At 41.8% G+C, this 17,777-nt stretch overlaps 1 protein-coding gene across 3 annotated transcripts in view; it reads right to left on the bottom strand.

The window, feature by feature from the left end:
* Window positions 1-17,777, bottom strand: part of ELMO1 (engulfment and cell motility 1) — a 522,106-nt gene that overhangs the window by 408,101 nt on the left and 96,228 nt on the right. The gene's annotated exons all lie outside the window — the stretch shown is intronic.

Genomic DNA, 17,777 nt, shown 5'->3' with positions numbered 1-17,777 from the left:
TGTCAGCAGAAAGAACAAATCATAGACGAGCAATAAAGGGGGCAGATAAATCAAAGAAAGGCGACACATGGTGTTGGATTTTCAAATACAAACATATAACAAGCTGTCCACATATAAACATGTTCTGCTTCTGTCCCTGTGAAGGGCAATATGGTGTGGGGAAAGGAATTCTGAGTCAAGCAGAACCAATTCAAATCCTAGCTCCTTACTGGTCTGTAGTATAATCCATAATCTCCTTAATTTACTGAACCTCAACTAATTTATCTGTAAAATAGACATAGGGCCTACTCATTTCACAGGACTGCTGTAAAAATTAAATTAAATGAGAGTTAACACAGAGCAAAAAAAAAATTCAGAAAGGGTTAAGGGCTAAGGTTCTGGCTTCTTACTCTCTCATGTCAAAGAATAGCCCTTGGACATGATATTACCATGTCTGCCCTATTAGTGAATTCTGAACACTGTTCAGAGTCCCTTCTAAGGGCCTCCAGCACCAGCTAAAAGCTGACTCCAGCTCATTCCATGGTGTTCTTCCAGTGAACTCCTGCCCACCAGAGATCTAGCCTCTACGACTGAGTCCACCACCATGTGTTCAAAAGAATGTCTGACTAAACTAAAAACCCAGTGGGAAGAAGGGGAACCTAGAATCACTGAGGCGTAGCAAGATGTTGGGGTATCCCAGCATCCTGAGTTGGTCTCCTTTCCAATAAGATGAGAAATAGAGATTGAGTTCTCCAATGAAGTTACATGTTATAAAAGCCAAGGGCTTTGCAAGAACTTATCCATTGTTTATGGCTTTAGCTTTGAATGGAGGGGCAGTGGTGGTGTCACAACTAAAGAACAAAGGAATTTTAGGAGTAGAATTTTGCCCAGAAGATGAGGATTTTGCACTTTCAACTGCCAGAGCCTTCTCCAGGCTATCTGTATTTCATGAACCCTATCACTCCTAGCCCCCTAATCTCACTTTTTGTACCCTCGAAACTGAAATCTAAATAACAAGGCTGTATGTCAGCCTTGAATTACAACAGGTCAGACCAAGAAAGCATTGCTACTGAGGTAAGAGAAGGCATCTAACACAACAGCTCCCAGAATTACACTTCCTAGTGGAGGTATCATAGAAGAATTTCTTAGATTTTAATTCAGGTCTGACTCATAGATTCAGAAACAAATTTAAATAGAAGTCTGTGGGGTATTATTATATCTAGAACATTCTTAGGATAGAGGTCAGGCATAAAGACCATGGGAGAACTCAGGGATTTAACAAAGATTATACAAAGGCTCTAAACCACTGATGAAAAGGAATCACAGTTAACTCAACATTACACATCCATAAGGCAGCCTTAGCCCCTCAAAGTAAATGTTATGCGAGGATGGGGTTGGCTCCATGGCCCACTTCACAACTGTTTTCTCCATTCTTCTTGTTGTTCCAATGAAATATTAGCCCCCACCATCCAAAGCTAGTGCCAGTGAACTTTCACAGTCCTCCTCTCCCTTCATGCATACACCTTATTTGACACTATCACTACTGCCTTCTTTTGGAAACCCTCTTTCCAGAGCTTTCATGGTATTTCCTTCAGTTTTAACCAATAAACCATCAATAAAAGCCAAGAGGTCCTTCAATTCTTTCTCTTTTGCCTCTAGCTTCCGAACTCCACATTTCTGTTCTGGTCTCTTCCGCTTTTGCTTAATCGGTCAGTTCCTCATTCACTTCAACTGCCCTGAGTGTATTTGGTTCTGGCTCCAAATAGTCTCTTGCTCATCTCTGACAGCTTGCCAGATACAGCACTTAACTCCCCTTCAGGCAGTTTATTAAATACACAACCAAACACCATCACTCTCACCCATCAACCTGCCCCAACAACAGCAGGACCTCAAAGGCCCCCACCCCCACCACGACCGTTCGCTCTGGTTGCCCCACTTCTGCTCAGGAGCATCTGCAGTCTTTGTTTCTTCACTTGCCAGGTCGACTGAGTTAAAGGCACATCATGACTTCTTACCTCCTAACTACTCTCATAACATACTGACACTCCCCATCCCAACTCCTGCTATCAGACAAATCCCCCCCCCCAGTTTCATCACCCTTGTCCCTAGTCCCAACCATTCCCTTCATTACTAAGGACTCACCACAAATTCTCAACCAAATGCTCCACTGGCACATTAAACTCCAATTAGTTCCTACACTGGGGTTGCCTCCATTGTACAGTTTTTCACATACATTTGCAGAGAATTCATCCTTGCCTTCCCCCCGCTTTTTTTTACACTATTTTGTGCTATATACACATTTCCACTGAGTCTCATCCTTGTTTCCTCCTCAAACTGTCTCCCCTTTATCCTTTCTAGACCTTACTACTACCTCTGTTAAGAGTTCTCAGGATGCCATCACCAGACCCTTGCAAATAAGTCTCCACATTCCCAATGTCTTTCTCTCCAATCCCTGGATTAGCCATAATTGGACACAATTTGACTTTCCCTACAAACTTTGCTCAGGTATACACTTTTTGCTCCAATAACCTCCAGATTCCCAGTGACCATCACTGATATGGTAGAATTCCCTTAGCTTGTCATCCAAGGCCTTCCACAATTTATGTTCAAGCAGTCAAACTTTCTACTAATGCTGTACGTGTTACCCACGCTTCTGGATTAGTCTATGATTCACCCAAAACAAACAAACATACAAACAAAAACAAAAAAGGAAAAAAGTCCCACTTCCATACTTACACTTTACACTGTCCATTGAAATGTTCCTCTCCTTCTTTCTGTGCCCTCTAATAATGAACTCTTCCTACTGCTAACATCCATTTCAAAGCCACCACCTTTAAGCAGATGTCCCTGATCTCCCCCATTACACAGACAGAGGTCACTCCTTCTTGGTACTTAGCACATTAAGTAAATCATTCCCCCAAACTTTGTGTTTCTGTCTTATCTTCTTGTTCCTTGAGAACAAGACCTCTTAATTCATCTGAGTTAATCTTCTCCAGGCCTCAGTACTGGTTACCACAGGTTATAGGTGCTAGTAGAATCTAAACCTACACTGTTGGTGGGAATGGAAACTGTACAGCCACTCCAGAAAACAGTGTGGAGGGTTCTCAAAAAATTATCAACAGAACTCCCCTGTGACCCAGCAATAGCACTGCTGGGGATTTACCCAAGGGATACAGAAGTGCGATCCATAGGGGCACATGTACCACAATGTTCATCGTGGCACTCTCAACAATAGCCAAATCATGGAAAGAGCCTAAATGTCCATCACCTGATGAATGGAACAAGAAGATACGGTATATGTATATATATATATACATATATATATATACAATGGAGTATTACATGGCAATGAGAAAGAATGAAATCTGGCCATTTGTAGCCACGTGAACTTGAGGGTGTCATGCTAAGCAAAATAAGTTAGGCAGAGAAGGACAGATACCATATGTTTGCACTCATAGGTCTAACAGCAGAAACTTAACAGAGGACCATGGGGAGGGGAAGTGGGGGAAAGAGTAAGGAAGAGAAAGAGAGGCAAATCATGAGAGACTCCTGAATACTGAAAACAAACTGAGAGCTGAAGGGGGAGGGGGAAAGGGGAAGGGAGGTGATGGTCATGGAGGAGGACACTTGTGGGGAAGAGCACTGGGTGCTATATGGAAACCAACTTGACAATAAACAATAAAAAAAAAATAAAATAAAATAAAATAAAAGAGACTCAATATATTTCTGTTCAATGGAAAACCTACACATTCACTTTCTGCTAATAAACAAACAAACAAAAGGCTTGAATATAAAGGAAACTATTCTGAAGAACAGCCTGGATTAATTAGCACACATCCTCTGTCCTACTATGTAACCTACACTGAGTGGCTCTAAGCAACTGCTGGCTGGAAGCTATTAGATGCGAGAAGGCTGTCACTTCTCCCTGCATGGATGACCCTAGAAGGAGTTATGTGACTCATGGCTTGGAAAAGCATTGAGTGAGCTAGCTGATAATAGGTGTAATTCAACAGGTAATAAGACTGATACCCATCAAATGACAGTCACCATCCATTAGCAAGGACACATAGGTGAACAGCATGATCATAAACTGGGACTGAACAAGATTCGCAAACAGAAAACACTAGTCCGGTGCCACCACTTTTCTCACTTCCCGTATGAAGTCCTCAGTTTGACATGAGTTTCCCTGTGCCACTTATATTCCAAGCCAAACGCCAGCCAGCTCTGCTCGTGTTTTGGTTAACATTTGCTCAGGTGGCACAAAACTTCTGCCTACCTGCCCGGTCCTCTAAGTTTGGGGAGTATGGTGACACTTTGATTGCTTTCTGTGGACCTGATGAACAATTTGCCTTTCACTTCATTGAGAGAAAAGGCTCAGGAGAAAAAGAAAATTTGGTCTAAATGGCAAAAGCTGGTTCTTCTCCCTGTGATTCCATAAAGCCTAAAGGAACTAAAAATAAAATTCTATACTCTATTTGACTCTATCTGGATTTAGAATATTGAGGCAAAATTATTTTAACTACCTAAGTATGTTTTCATAACTTAAAAAAAATCATAACTGTGGCGCCTAGCTGGCTTGGTCAATAGAGAGTGTAACTCTTTTTTTTTTTTTTTACATTTATTTGTTATTGAGAGACAGAGAGAGACAGAGTACGAATGGGGTAGGGGCAGAGAGAGAAGGAGACACAGAATCCAAAGCCGACTCCAGGCTCTGAGCAAGCTGTTAGCACAGAGCCCAATGCGGGACCCGAACCCCTGAACCGCAAGATCATGACCTGAGCCAAAGTCGGTCGCTCAACCGACTGAGCCACCCAGGTGCCCTGAGACAGTAATTCTTAATCTCAGGGTCGCGAGTTCAAGCTAATGTTGGTTGTGGAGCCTACTTCAAATTTTTTTAAAAAGTAACCAAATTCCTTAAGGCTTTGGTTTTGAAGGTCAAAATTATCTTCTTGGACTCAGCAGTGAGCTGAGATGGGAAGAACAGGAAATGGGAAGAACAGGATAACCTGGAGGGTTAGACAGTTACCAGATTTCACCATGCAGGTGATTAGGGATGGCTCCAGACCCCCACACTCTTTTCCTCATTCCCCTTAGCACAGTGAGGTCATCTTGTAGCACAGAAAAGTACTTCTTCACTTTATATTATTCTGGGGAAACTTTAATGTTGGCAGAAATATTTTTATTTGTCAAACAAAGTATGCATTGCCATATGAATCTGATTGGCAAAGTACCATGTGCCAACAGTATTCAAGGAGTAGCTTTTTTTGTTTTTTAAGATTTATTCCTCCCTTTCAACTTTAACTCTTATTCTCCAAAAGAATTCCCTTATCTAACTTATATTACCAAAGACAGCAAATCAGGAGAGAAAATTTCCTATACAAAAAGATTTGTGTATCTACTTTTCATAAGATTGCTAGATTTCTGAGAATGGCCAAATTCTCTAGCAATTCATTTTTAATCTTACGTCTCTGGCAACACTCTCTTCTCTCTATTCGTTAAAGTGGGTGTTGGTCCTTTGCTTTCCTTTTTATTGTCTCTCCCTTGTCTTTAATGAAATGCCAGTATCATAAATTCCTGAATCCATGCCTCCGTCTCGGACCATCTTCTAAAGTCTGGTCCAGCATTTCCAATAACCCCTCGTGTGGATCCACGTGGATGTCCTGCTGCCCTTTCATGAAAGCTTAACACTTCATCGTCTTCCTTACTAAACCAGATCTTCCTCTTGGCTCCCTTTTATCTCTTAAAAAAAATATGCTCTCACACAAACCACATGGTTCTTTAAAGGCATCAGAGAATCCCAAGAAGAAACATCCTTCAGAATCTCTGCTTGTTTGTTTAGGATCAGGCGAAGTCCAGTCTGCCTTGAGGTTCTTTCCCTTGGAGAGAGCCCCACGGTTCTGCCACATCCATGTCCCCGTCCCTGACATGTCTCTGACGAGTACAGTTCCCGTTTAACCACCTGTTCCAATCCGTTGGCCGAGGCATCTGTCCTGGAGGCTCACCTAGCCCAAAGGCTCATCTAGGGGCTCTTAAATCTGTAGGTGCCCACACTGCTGCCTGGACACCGACCCCTGGAAGCTGGCAGCGGCCCCAGAGATGTGACCACGTGCTGTGAGCACCTACATACTGTGGGCTGCTGTTCTAGCCTCTGACACTCACTTCTCAGGCACACACTTGTACCAAAATGGACAGTGCCCAGAAAACAGCCTGGCTTCACTGAAACCTTATTTACTTCAGATGTTTTTAATGACACAGGGGGGAAAGGGCTTATGTGGTGACATTAAGTGAACAGACACCAGAGAAGCATTGGGGATGCTGAATTTTTATCCACTCCCTGCTTTTCTACTATGAGTTCTCAACTTTAAGAAATGACCTCCTGGGCTTGAACCCCAACCTCTGCAGCTCCGGGTTTTGCATTAGGCTTATGACTTCTCTCAGTGTTTCCATTTTCTCTACTAAAAATAAACACAGTACTTCACACACAGTAGTATCGCGAAGATGAACTGTGATGGCACATGTAAAACCATTGAAACAGCACCCAGGTCAGGGTAAGGTCCTGCATAATGTTACCTATGAATAGCTTCTTTCAAAACTCTCGTATCCTGTATTGCCACTTTCCAGGTACTTTTTTAAAAAGTTGATAAAATAAATACATGAATGAATATCCAATTCCTCTTTTGTCTTTGAGTGACTCTAACCCCGGTGCTGCCTTTGGCTCTCATGTCCTATTCTTCATGCTTCAGCTCATTTTCATTTCGTTTTCCAACTTGGGTATACTTGCTATGGAGGAAGAGACCACCTGTGAGACACCTCTGTCACTTCCCAAGCAAGGGGCTGCTGGGCCCCCACAAGGTGTGCAATTAGTGAGTATTGTTTGATTAAGACCACATCTTCTTTTTCCGGACTTTTAGCATCCTTCCCTTTCTTCTGGTCTCTTTCTGACAGCCGCTAAAGCTCACGCAGGAGCTAAAGATGGAACAGAGCAAGAGGAAAACAGAAGCAATCTCCGATCCCCACCATGCATCTGCCCTTCCATACGGCCAGCGTCTTACAGTCCTTTAATTGCAAAACTATTTTCCACAGACACTTAAAGTTTTTGGTCTTAGTGTGTTAGAAAGCCTTTTTCCAATACTTTAAAAGAATGTGACAGATGCTTTATTCTGACACTTTGAGGCGGTACAGCACAGCGCTTGGGATTCTACTTTGCTTTTATAGATGGAAATTCATTGAACATATTCTGCACAGCAGTTATGAGTAATGTTGGCCCAGAAAGAAAAGAAACCCAGCTTCCACACGTCAGGACACCTCTGAGAAGGGATACGCATGTTAACTACGATTTGGCCTACAATAGGATTTGGAGAAACTTTAATGTACAGTAACCTGCCTAGTTCCCGGAGGTGCTTCCTGACATTGTGTCAATGACACAAGTCATCTTAGAACAGCTTTATTTTTTCCCTCAATAAGCCCTATGACGACTCTCCATGCTTCGGAGCCATATACCTTTTGTAAGGAGGAATCTGATGTGTTCTAAGAGGTGTGTGTGCTTACTCTGTTTTACTATCAGCAGCATGAATAATCTGAACGAAAATGACCAAACCACACTTTCCTGGGCAAATTTAGCTGGTTCTTGTAAAGCAAGTATTTTGATAACAGTTTCAATGTGAATCACTGACACAAGATTCCATTAAATGTCAGGAGTGACAAAGAGCTTCACAACCACATCTCCAAAGCAGTAAAACCATGTGTGTCCCATTAATTTTAAATGCTGAAAGATGATAGGCTATGCCGCCTTTTTCCGGACAAATGCTGATTCGTTTCAAAAATGGTTTCCTTATAGTGACTTGTTTCAGGCTTCATGAAACTCATTAAATATTTGCATTATCATTTTAGCAAGATAAAGTATAATCTTTGTGTCATAAAAATCACTGGACTGTGGAAATGAGCCAAGACATAAATAATTAGCGCTTTTGTGTGTTAGTGAGTTACACACAAGTGAAAAAAAGCTTTCCCTTTGGGGTACTCTGGTATTTCTCCTGAGTAGAAACTGTATTTCTCTTCAATTGAAAGGGACACTGAAATTTTAGAAAGCAAAAATACAAAAATGAACAATGCAAAAACAAAACACTACTCATATCAATTATCTTTTTTGATTCTCCTTCCTAGCCCCTGGCTATTTTATATTGCCCTAATATCAGTGTTGCTAGTGAAATAAGAAACATATTTTTCCCCAAGTTTCAGTATGTCAGGCAGCAATAACAACCATTTCTTATTTCCTATATCCCTCTCAACTTTCCCTGATATCAGTCCTTGTCAAGACGAATGCCCAGATGACTCCCAGTGGCCAACACACCACTGTCCTCCACACACACATGCAGCTAAGTGTTCTCTGCGAAAAGGAGGGATTCACACTCCAAACCAGCTCAGGTCGGATGGTCTGCCTACCTTCACTCCTAGGAAATAGTCTACTTTTTTGTGTCAAATTCTTATGTGGAAGGTTAATAAGTATTTAGGTACATGATTTAAAATTCAAAGGGCAGACAGGCTCAGTAGAATAAACAGACATAACTGTGGATCCTGATGGATAGGATATTATCAGACCAGATGAGCAGATATAAGCAAGCCAGAACCTTACTTGGGTCAGGTTCAATTTAAACACAGGATTATGAAGGTTTATCAACTGCAAAGAAACCGAGATTGGATACAAGACAGCGGTCAAAACCACGCTGAGAGGAACTGGTGGCAAAGGGAGCTTTTAAGAAGTGAGTTTACTTTTTCAATTTCTCCCTCCCTTTCACTTCTTGACTCTCTTTGCTGTGTAGGGGCATACTTGTTTGTGAGTGGACATGCTAATGCCAATTCATCCTTCTTTCTTGAATGGTAATGGGTGTGCTGGGACATCTGCCAGCAAACAGTGCATGGACTTCCATGTCTCAAATAGATGTCCCATGAATGGGACAATGGTAATCTAAGGCTGAACCATAACCTTGAAGAATAATAAAACAGGCTCCTCTCAAAGAGTCTGGAGTATGCAAACAATGGCCATAACCTCATGCACTTTCTAAAACTCCCCCCTCACTTTGAGATATCATCAACCCAGACTTTTATTATCTATCATCACTTGGCCAGCCCTTCTGACACTAACGGTAATAGGAATAGCTACTGTTTATTAACCAACTACCATACACCTCCTACTAAGTATATTTTACAAATGAGAAAACTGTCACAGGATCTTGAGATGTTAAGTAATTTGCTCAAAGCCTTAGAGCATCTGGAACAAAGCCAGAATGTGAACCTGGACCTATATGATTTCAGAATCCGTGTTCTTTAACTCCGTCCCAAATTTGGAGTCCTGGAAACTAAGTGCCCAGAGCTAACACCCAAAGGTGCTGGACTTTTGGGTCTCTTTGTTCCTGGCATATAGTGAGTTTGTGATAAACACTATTTAAGGCATGATGTTTTAGCACTTCCATGAGAATAGTACACGACATGGCTTTGTAATGAAATCCTAAGTTAACACTGAGACTTCTGACATCCAGTGGGAGAATTCTCTGTGCTCTGGTCCCCTTCCCACCTTATGCCCAAATCCACACCTCACTTCTGTGCAGTGCCCTTCTGTCTGTGTGTATCCTCCCATAACCTCAGACTCAACTCCCACCCCAAAATTGTTTCCTAATTTGCAACTTTTACTCATCTTCTTCTAGTTTGCCAGAAAACAAGCTTGGAATCAACATTACAGCTCCCTTGCCCTTCATACTGTTGGTTCTTCAGCCCTACCAAGTCAATCTCACAGGTACTTACTAAACCTTCTTTCTTCTGCTTTAATAGAGAAGCTATTAAAAACAAATGATATTTGGGTTGCTTAGGGCACTTTTGGTTAAATCGTCTAGTAAATGCAAAGCCATGGCTTAATGGATGCTCATGTGACATATAAACAATGTCATTTGCATAAATGAGAGAAGGGCAAAAGAGGCAACCCAGAGGCAAAAGATGTCTATGTCCTATAAACAACTCTTGATGATAGGACCTATGATGAGTTTTTAAGGAGGAAAGTGACATAATCAAGTGCATTTTCTAACAACAGGTGATTGCACTGGAGGGCAAGAGACCAGTTAAGTAGACAAACTGGCCAGTGCATTGAAACCCCAAGAAAATCTGAAAGGAGGTACAGCCATATAGATAATTGCCTTATTCCCTTACCACTTGTGTAAGGTTTCCATGAACTGTGAGTCGACCTAGATATCCCTCCACTACCTTGATAGATGTTACCATAATTTGCCCAGCTATTCATACAAGGAATCTCTCCCTTACCTGAAACCCCCTACCTAAACTCAATCATCTATTTCATGTCAGTTTAATCCTACTATACATCTTGATGAGATATGCTTCACTTCTTTCTATCTCCCACAGCATATCACTTCTTGCCCGGGGTTCCGCAAGGGCTGTCTAAATAATCTCTCTTATGTTATTTTACCTCTTGCAAAACATACAAATGCTTTGGAAGAGAAAGGCAGCAAACATATTTCTCCTCTCAACCGAGAATTCCATTTAATTGAGCAAGAATGAACGCTAGCATTCTGCTTTTCCTTCTGAAAATGAATTGCAGATTTTAGGTTGCTTTCAGCAGGGAAATTTTCTAAAAGCACAAATCATACCATGTCAATCCCCTACTTATAAACCTTTCCTTTTCCTGTGGCTCTTGGATAAAGTAGTAAGTCCATTTAGCTCCTAATAACAGAGCCTCCAGTCATCCAATCAGCCAAATCCACAGCCCCTGTTCTCTCCCACTGCAGAATTTCTCTTCAGTTCGAGAGAGGTAAGATATTAGCCAGGATCTCCTCAAATATTGCCTCTCCACTATTCATTCTGTTCTTTTTTTTTAAATATTTATTTATTTATTTATGAGAGAGAGAGAGTGAGAGAGGGGCAGAGACAGAGGGAGACAGGAAATCTGAAGCTGGCTCTACACTATCAGCATAGCGCCTGACGTAGGCTTTGAATTCACAAACCATGAGATTGTGACCTGAGCTGAAGTCAGACGCCTAACTGACTGAGTCACCCAGGTGCCCCACATTCTTTATTAGTAGGACTGATAGCTAGACATGGGCTGCAACTTCCTAATGTATCCTTTTAACACAGCTTCACATTCATATTTTTCACTACTTTATCTTTTGGGCTATGTTCTGGATGAATTCCTCATTCTCATTCTCCAAGTTATCAATTTTCTCTTTAGCCAAATCTACTCTGAGGTTACTCTATCTGCGCATTTTATTGTTTTTACTTACTTTTGTAGTTTTCCTTTTCTTTTTTATATTTCACTTACTGTATGTATATTTTCCATTTCTAAGATTTCTAATTGATTCTTTCTAAAACCCATATATTCCTCAATTTCTATCTGCCTCCTTTGTGTTCATAATCTTCTGCTTGTGTAGATACCGTCCTTTCCCTTTGGGAGATATCTGACACACTTATTTGTAAGTCCTCCCTTGTTGCCCTCTCTGCTCCTCCACACTGCCCAGGGAAAACAGGGCCCCCAGAGCAGCAGTGGCAGCAGATGTGATAAAGAGGGACCAGATGTGGGCAAATTTCCTGAGGTAACTGACTGAACAGAAGGCTGAGGGAGAGGAAGGAGCCTAGAAGGACATACAGTTTCAGCTTCAGCAAACTAGGTGTATCACCTGGAAAAGGAAAACATGAAGATTCCAAAACAAAACAACACAGGTCTTGGAACAATAGGACAGTTTTGAATATACTGAGTTTGTGGGGCAAAGGACATGCAGATGACATATACATGGCCAAGGTAAATAGGCTGATACGTGGCTGTTTGTATGGGTCAGGAGGTCAAGAAAGAAGTCAACCAGAAATGACCAGCATCCTATGGTGATGAGGCTGATAAAGAGATCACCACAACCTTGTCCAGAGTTATGGTCCATCTACAATCAGTTTGAAAATGGATATATCTTATCTCAAAGTCATTTGGTTGTCTTTTGATCATGGGTGGCTTTGATGGAAGAACAAAAATAAATCTTCCCAAAGTCAATTAATAAAACATAATAATATATTTAGAATGCATAGTGGGAACAAGGAAAGGCATGTTCTTCTCACCAGGGCCACCCCCTTGCAGAAAGATTTCTCTACTGAAATCTACCTGGAAAGCAAACTAAAATCTGCAATTCATTTTCAGAAGGAAGAGTGGAATGCTAGCGTTCATTCTTGCTCAATTAAACTGAGCTCATGGTTGAGGGGAGAAATGGGTTTGCTGTCTTTCCCTTCTAAAGCGTGGCAAACTCTATTTTATGAGGTTATATAGACTCTGTCACACAGAGAGAGAGCTAAAGCAGAAAGGGAAATGACCCGGTCACTTTATTGTAAAGGAAGTTTAAGTAATAACAGCTACAATAGCAAATCCAACAGTTGCACAAATCAGATGAGGGGTGACTATTCCTGTCAGAGTGTCATTCTACCTTGTTATGACATCACACAAAGCAATAGTCCAACATCACATGGGCTTTGTCACATCTTTGTTATGTGGAACAGAAGGAGCTCCTGCAGTTGCTAAGTTTGGACACTGTGTAAAGTAAGACGAGGTGAAGAATTAGTAGGACCATTTTACTGAGGGGGGGTACTGAATCTCACACTGAAAGTTACTGTGGAAACCAGACGAGTCTCCGACACGAAGAGTCAGAAATGTAGAGGGCCTCACAACATGATTTCCAAATCTGGCCCCAAGAGCATCAGCATCACCAAGGAGCTTGATAAAAACGGGAATCCCTGGGCCTCCGACTGTACCTACAAATAATCCTCTCCGTATGTTCAATATGTTTCGTGAGCGATTCCAGCAAAGAACCAAGCTTGGGAACCACCAATTTAGTCCATTCTCAACAGAGAGAAATTCATCTATTGCCCAGGGGACTGGTGGCAATGTCTCGAGATATTTTTGGTTGCCAAAACTGGGGGAGGGGATGTTCCTAGCACATAGTGGGTAAAGGCCAGGATACAGCTTAAATCCTACAATGCACAGGACAGCACTCATAATTGAGAATCATCCAGTGCAGGGGAGCCTGTGAGCCTCAGTACATTAACAGTCTGTCTTCAGCTCAGGTCATGATCTCACGGTTCAGGAGGTTAAGCCCCAAGTCAGGCTCTGTGCTGACAGCTCAGAGCCTGGAGCCTGCTTTGGATTCTGTGTCTCCCTCTCTCTCTGCCCCTCCCCTGCTCACACTTTTTCTCTCTCTCTCACTCTCAAAAATAAATAAATAAATATTAAAAAAATTTTTTTTAAAGTATCATCTAGTCCAATATAATCTAACTACTCAGGAAAGAACAGTTTAGGAAAATTAGAGGACTTTCAATTTTTGCAATGCAAAGCTGGAACATCCCTTTTCAGAAATCCAATCTCATTTTCTCGAGTCTATGGAATTTTAAGATTTTATGTATTGTAGTAAACTACACATAAAATTTCCAGGGGCGCCTGGGTAATTCAGTCAGTTAAGCTTTTGACTCTTGATTTTAGCTCAGGTCATGTCTCATAAGTTGGAGAGATGGAGCCCTACATCAGGCTTTGTTTGGGATTGTCTCCCTCTCTCTGCCCCTTCCCGGCTTGTGCTCACATGCTTGCTTCCTCTCTCTCTCAAAATAAATAAATAAACTGAAAATAAAACGTAAAACTTACACTTTCAACAATTTTTATAAGTTTTTTTTAATGTTTATTTATTTTTGAGCGAGAGACCCAGAGTACGAGCAGGGGAGGGCAGAGAGAGAGAGGAAGACAGAATCCAAAGTAGGCTCCAGACTCTGAGCTGTCAGCACAGAACCCAATGCAGGGCTTAAACTCACAAACTGCAAGATCATGAACTGAGCTGAAGTCAGATGCTTAATCGACTAAGCCACCCAGGTGGTCCCTAACCCATTTTTAAATGTATCGTTCAGTGGTATTAAGTACATTCATATTGTGCATTCTATGTGCTACGTGATCTTGAAGTGCTGAATTCAAAACTTATTTTGAGCTCAGTTGTCATTTTAGTTCACCAGGCTGTCGATATTTAAATGTCACAGGAATTATGGGTTTTCAGGCTACAGAACTGACTTTAATGCACTTAAGCGGAAGTCTGTATTATTGGTTCCAGTCTTGCCTGAAATACAAAAAGCTTATTCTATGTGCCACTCTGAAAAACTCATAATTGACTGCTACTGGTTACCATTATTAAGCAGAGTGTTGAATGACGATCTCACTGAATCCCCACAATGCCAGGAAGGATGTATGAATATTGCCAGTTCTTTCTTACAAAGCAGGAGGCTTACCCCCAGTCACACAGCTCTTAAATGGCAGCCCACACTTTCAGTCCCTATCAGTCTGCCCCCCATCGATGCTTGTAAGCGCCAAGCCAAACTGCCTTACCAGGGTCCAGCCTCAACAGGATGGCTCACTGCAGGTGGGCTCCTTCTGGAGCAACCCAGGCCACTGGCCACATTTTCCCTCATTTTAAAAGAAATGCCATCTTTGCTTTCATAACACAGAGTGTGCCTGGAAGTGACATCATTAGTGGCTGGAGCAGGCAAACTTAGCTCAAATCACACTGGTGTAAATGGTGGGAACGATTAGGGAGGATCGTAAGAGATGGAGAATCTGAAAGAGAACTACTTAGCAAGTGAAATAAGTCCAAGAAAGGCAAACACTACACAGTGCCACTTATGTGGGATTTTTAAAAAATAAAACAGAGAATAGAAAGATGGATGTCCTGGGGCTGGGGAGGTGGAAGAAATAGGGAGAGGCTGGTGAAAGAGTACAAACTATCACCTATAAGATGAATAAGGCTTAACGTGAGACACGGTGACTACAGCTGATGACATTGTATTGTGTAATTGAAATGTGCTAGTAGAACTTGAATGTTCACACGCACACACACACACACACACAAATAAATATGTGAAGTGATGGGTGTGTTAATTAACTCTATGGGGGAGTATCCTTTCACAGTGTATTTGTAGATCATATCCCCATGATGTACACTCTAAATATCTTATAATGTTATAAGTCAATTACACTTCAATTAGGCTGAAAAAAAATTTTTAAAAAGGAGGTACCGAACAGATTTATGGTTTAGTAGAAATTGCCTGGATTTTAGTATCACGCAGTGTTGGATTCAAATCAGTAGCTTCCTAGCTGTGTGATCTGAGGCAAATTAATGAACTTGTGAACAATTATGAACTAGGACGTCTAAAGTCTGCCTTGTTGGAATGAAATACTCCATGCAAGGCATTTAACATACTGCCTGGCACATCGTATGTGCTCATCAGATGGCCTGTGCTATTATTTCTACTGCTGCTGTTATTATTATGTATAGAATGAGCAGAACTCCAACATCAAGCCCAAAAATTTAAATGTGCTTTATGCAATTAATGAGCTTTAAAAAGGTCTTGGGTAAATCAAATTTATGCATATTGGATTATATCTTAAATATCTATAGAAGGGCACCTGGTTGTCTCAGCCGGTTAAGCGTCCGACTTCAGCTCAAGTCATGATCTCACGGTTCGTGGGTTCGAGCCCCACTTCGGGCTCTGTGGCGACAGCTTGGAGCCTGGATGGAGCCTGCTTCAGATTCTGTGTCTCCCTCTCTCTCTGCCTCTCTTTTTTTCTCTCTTCCTCTCTCTCAAAAATAAATAAACATTAAAAAAATGTAAAAAACATATCTACAGAAACAGGATAGCTGACGGGAAAATGCAGGAGTTATTTTGTACGTGCTTGCCTGAAAACACATCATGTAGGTTTTTTTTTAAAAAATAACATCCCCAACCATATATAGGCAGGGGGTGCTACTAGAATTTTTCAGTTAGGAGGATGGAGAATATCAATGTTTTGTTCTCATCCTTACTGTTCATAGTTCAAAGCTAAAGTACATACACACAGAAACAGAAATCAATGTGAGGGACCACAGGGTACAAATGTATGTAAAACACAGGCTGACTGACCACTGGGAGCATATAATCCACTTCAAAAGACATGTGTACACTAAAAAGAAATGTAAGTAACATTAGGTGCAGACTACATTAACTGAATAAAAGCTACAGGCAAAGAAAGTGATACAAGAAATGAGAAGGATAGAAAAATAACTGCATTATAACACACTCAGAAAAGGTCTGAATACAAAGGAGGCTCTGGGAGTGTTAGCAAAGCCAAGATTTAAAGGAACGAAGGGCTGAACGGAAGGCAGGAGAAATTCAAGCGGGCTTACCTTAAGAAAGAAACTGCAGGAAGCGAACAACATACAAGCGTGTGCAGGGACACACTTCTAAAGGAACAGCTTCTAGATAGTAAGGTGGTACTTGAGAATTGCACACCGCAACTCTGAACCCTGGGTAGTATGAAGATACCTTACACCCTGGGTAATAGGAAGGGAAATCATGGAGGGACCATTGCGTCAAATTAAAGAGTCTGACTCAAGTCCTAGGATCACTCAAGAATCATCCATGACTTACTTTATTTTAACTGTGGTACACTTTCCTCAAACAAAATCTTTCACAAAAGCATGCAAAAATCAAACAGGCCGGTACAAGCCGCTATTGCAGGAGTGAGTGCGGAGAGCCTGCAATCACACTGCATACACCCCTCAGCCCGGAAGCAATTGGGAAGGATTTGAGAAGGATCATTGAGAAGGATTCAACGAAGGTTAAAAACCATGCAGGGGCACCTGGATGGCTCGTCGGCTAAGTGTCCGACCTCGGCTCAGATCATGATCTCACAGCTTGTGAGTTTGAGCCCCGCATCAGGCTCACTGCTATCTGCGCGAGCCTGCTTCGGATCCTCTGTCTCCCTCTCTCTCTGCTCCTCCCCTACTCTCACCTGCACTTGCTCACTCGCTCGCTTGCTCTCTCTCAAAAATAAATATTAAAAAAACATATGTATCTCTCCCTCTCATTGTTTCTGGGCCTGAACCTGATGCATAACATCCTTCCCGAGGGCTTGTCCAGTGCACAGATATTAGAGATGACCCAGACCCTTTGTCTGCCCAGATGGCTTAGGCTAGCTTTTCCTACATTTCCTTGTAGGGACAGGATGGAGTCTGTACACTTGAGGTTGTGAAAACATCTAACCCATCCTTCTTGTACGTGAAATAACTTCCAAAAGTTGGTAATGCCTATCAGACCGCCTTTCTGCAGGTTTACATTTGGACAGTCTTAATCAATCACCTGCTTATACTCTGCACGCACACGGATGCTTATATAGAGGAATAATGTATCCATCAAGTGAAGAAGACCTGGTGGCCTGCTAGCAGGGCCTCACTGGTGACAGAACTGGTGTTACTTAGAAGTCATACTCCAAGCCAAGAGAGAACACAGAATCTAGACAAAGAGTTGCAGTACTGAGCACACAGACCAGAGGGTTAAGTACTGAGGCTGGGACAGATTTACAAAGAAGGAGAAAGATGTGGAACCATGAAGGAAACTCACCAAGACTAATCAGACAAGGAGGGGGAATCTCAGGATCACCACTTAATTGAGAATTGGGAGTTTCAAGAAGATCAGAATGAACAGCGAGGCCAAGCAAGGTGGAATGAGAACCACTTGGTTCAGCAAAGCAGAAGGCACTGCAGCCATCAGAGGGCAGCTAGGGGAGGGGAAAGTTGTTACCGATTCTCAGATTAAGAAGATACCAACACGGCACAGGGAGTGGCCTATACTGACAACATTTAAATCAACTTGGAATGGAAAGACAGAAACTGAATTACATGCTAGCAAGAGAGTTACTAGGTCAAGAGACGGATCTTCCAAGGCAGGAACAAAAGAGCTTATTGGTGAAAGCA

This window comes from Suricata suricatta, chromosome 2 (genome assembly GCF_006229205.1).
Source record: "Suricata suricatta isolate VVHF042 chromosome 2, meerkat_22Aug2017_6uvM2_HiC, whole genome shotgun sequence".
In the NCBI taxonomy this organism is placed as follows: domain Eukaryota; kingdom Metazoa; phylum Chordata; class Mammalia; order Carnivora; family Herpestidae; genus Suricata; species Suricata suricatta.
Note: the sequence above shows the minus strand (reverse complement) of the source record. Positions and strands in the feature narration are given on the sequence as shown.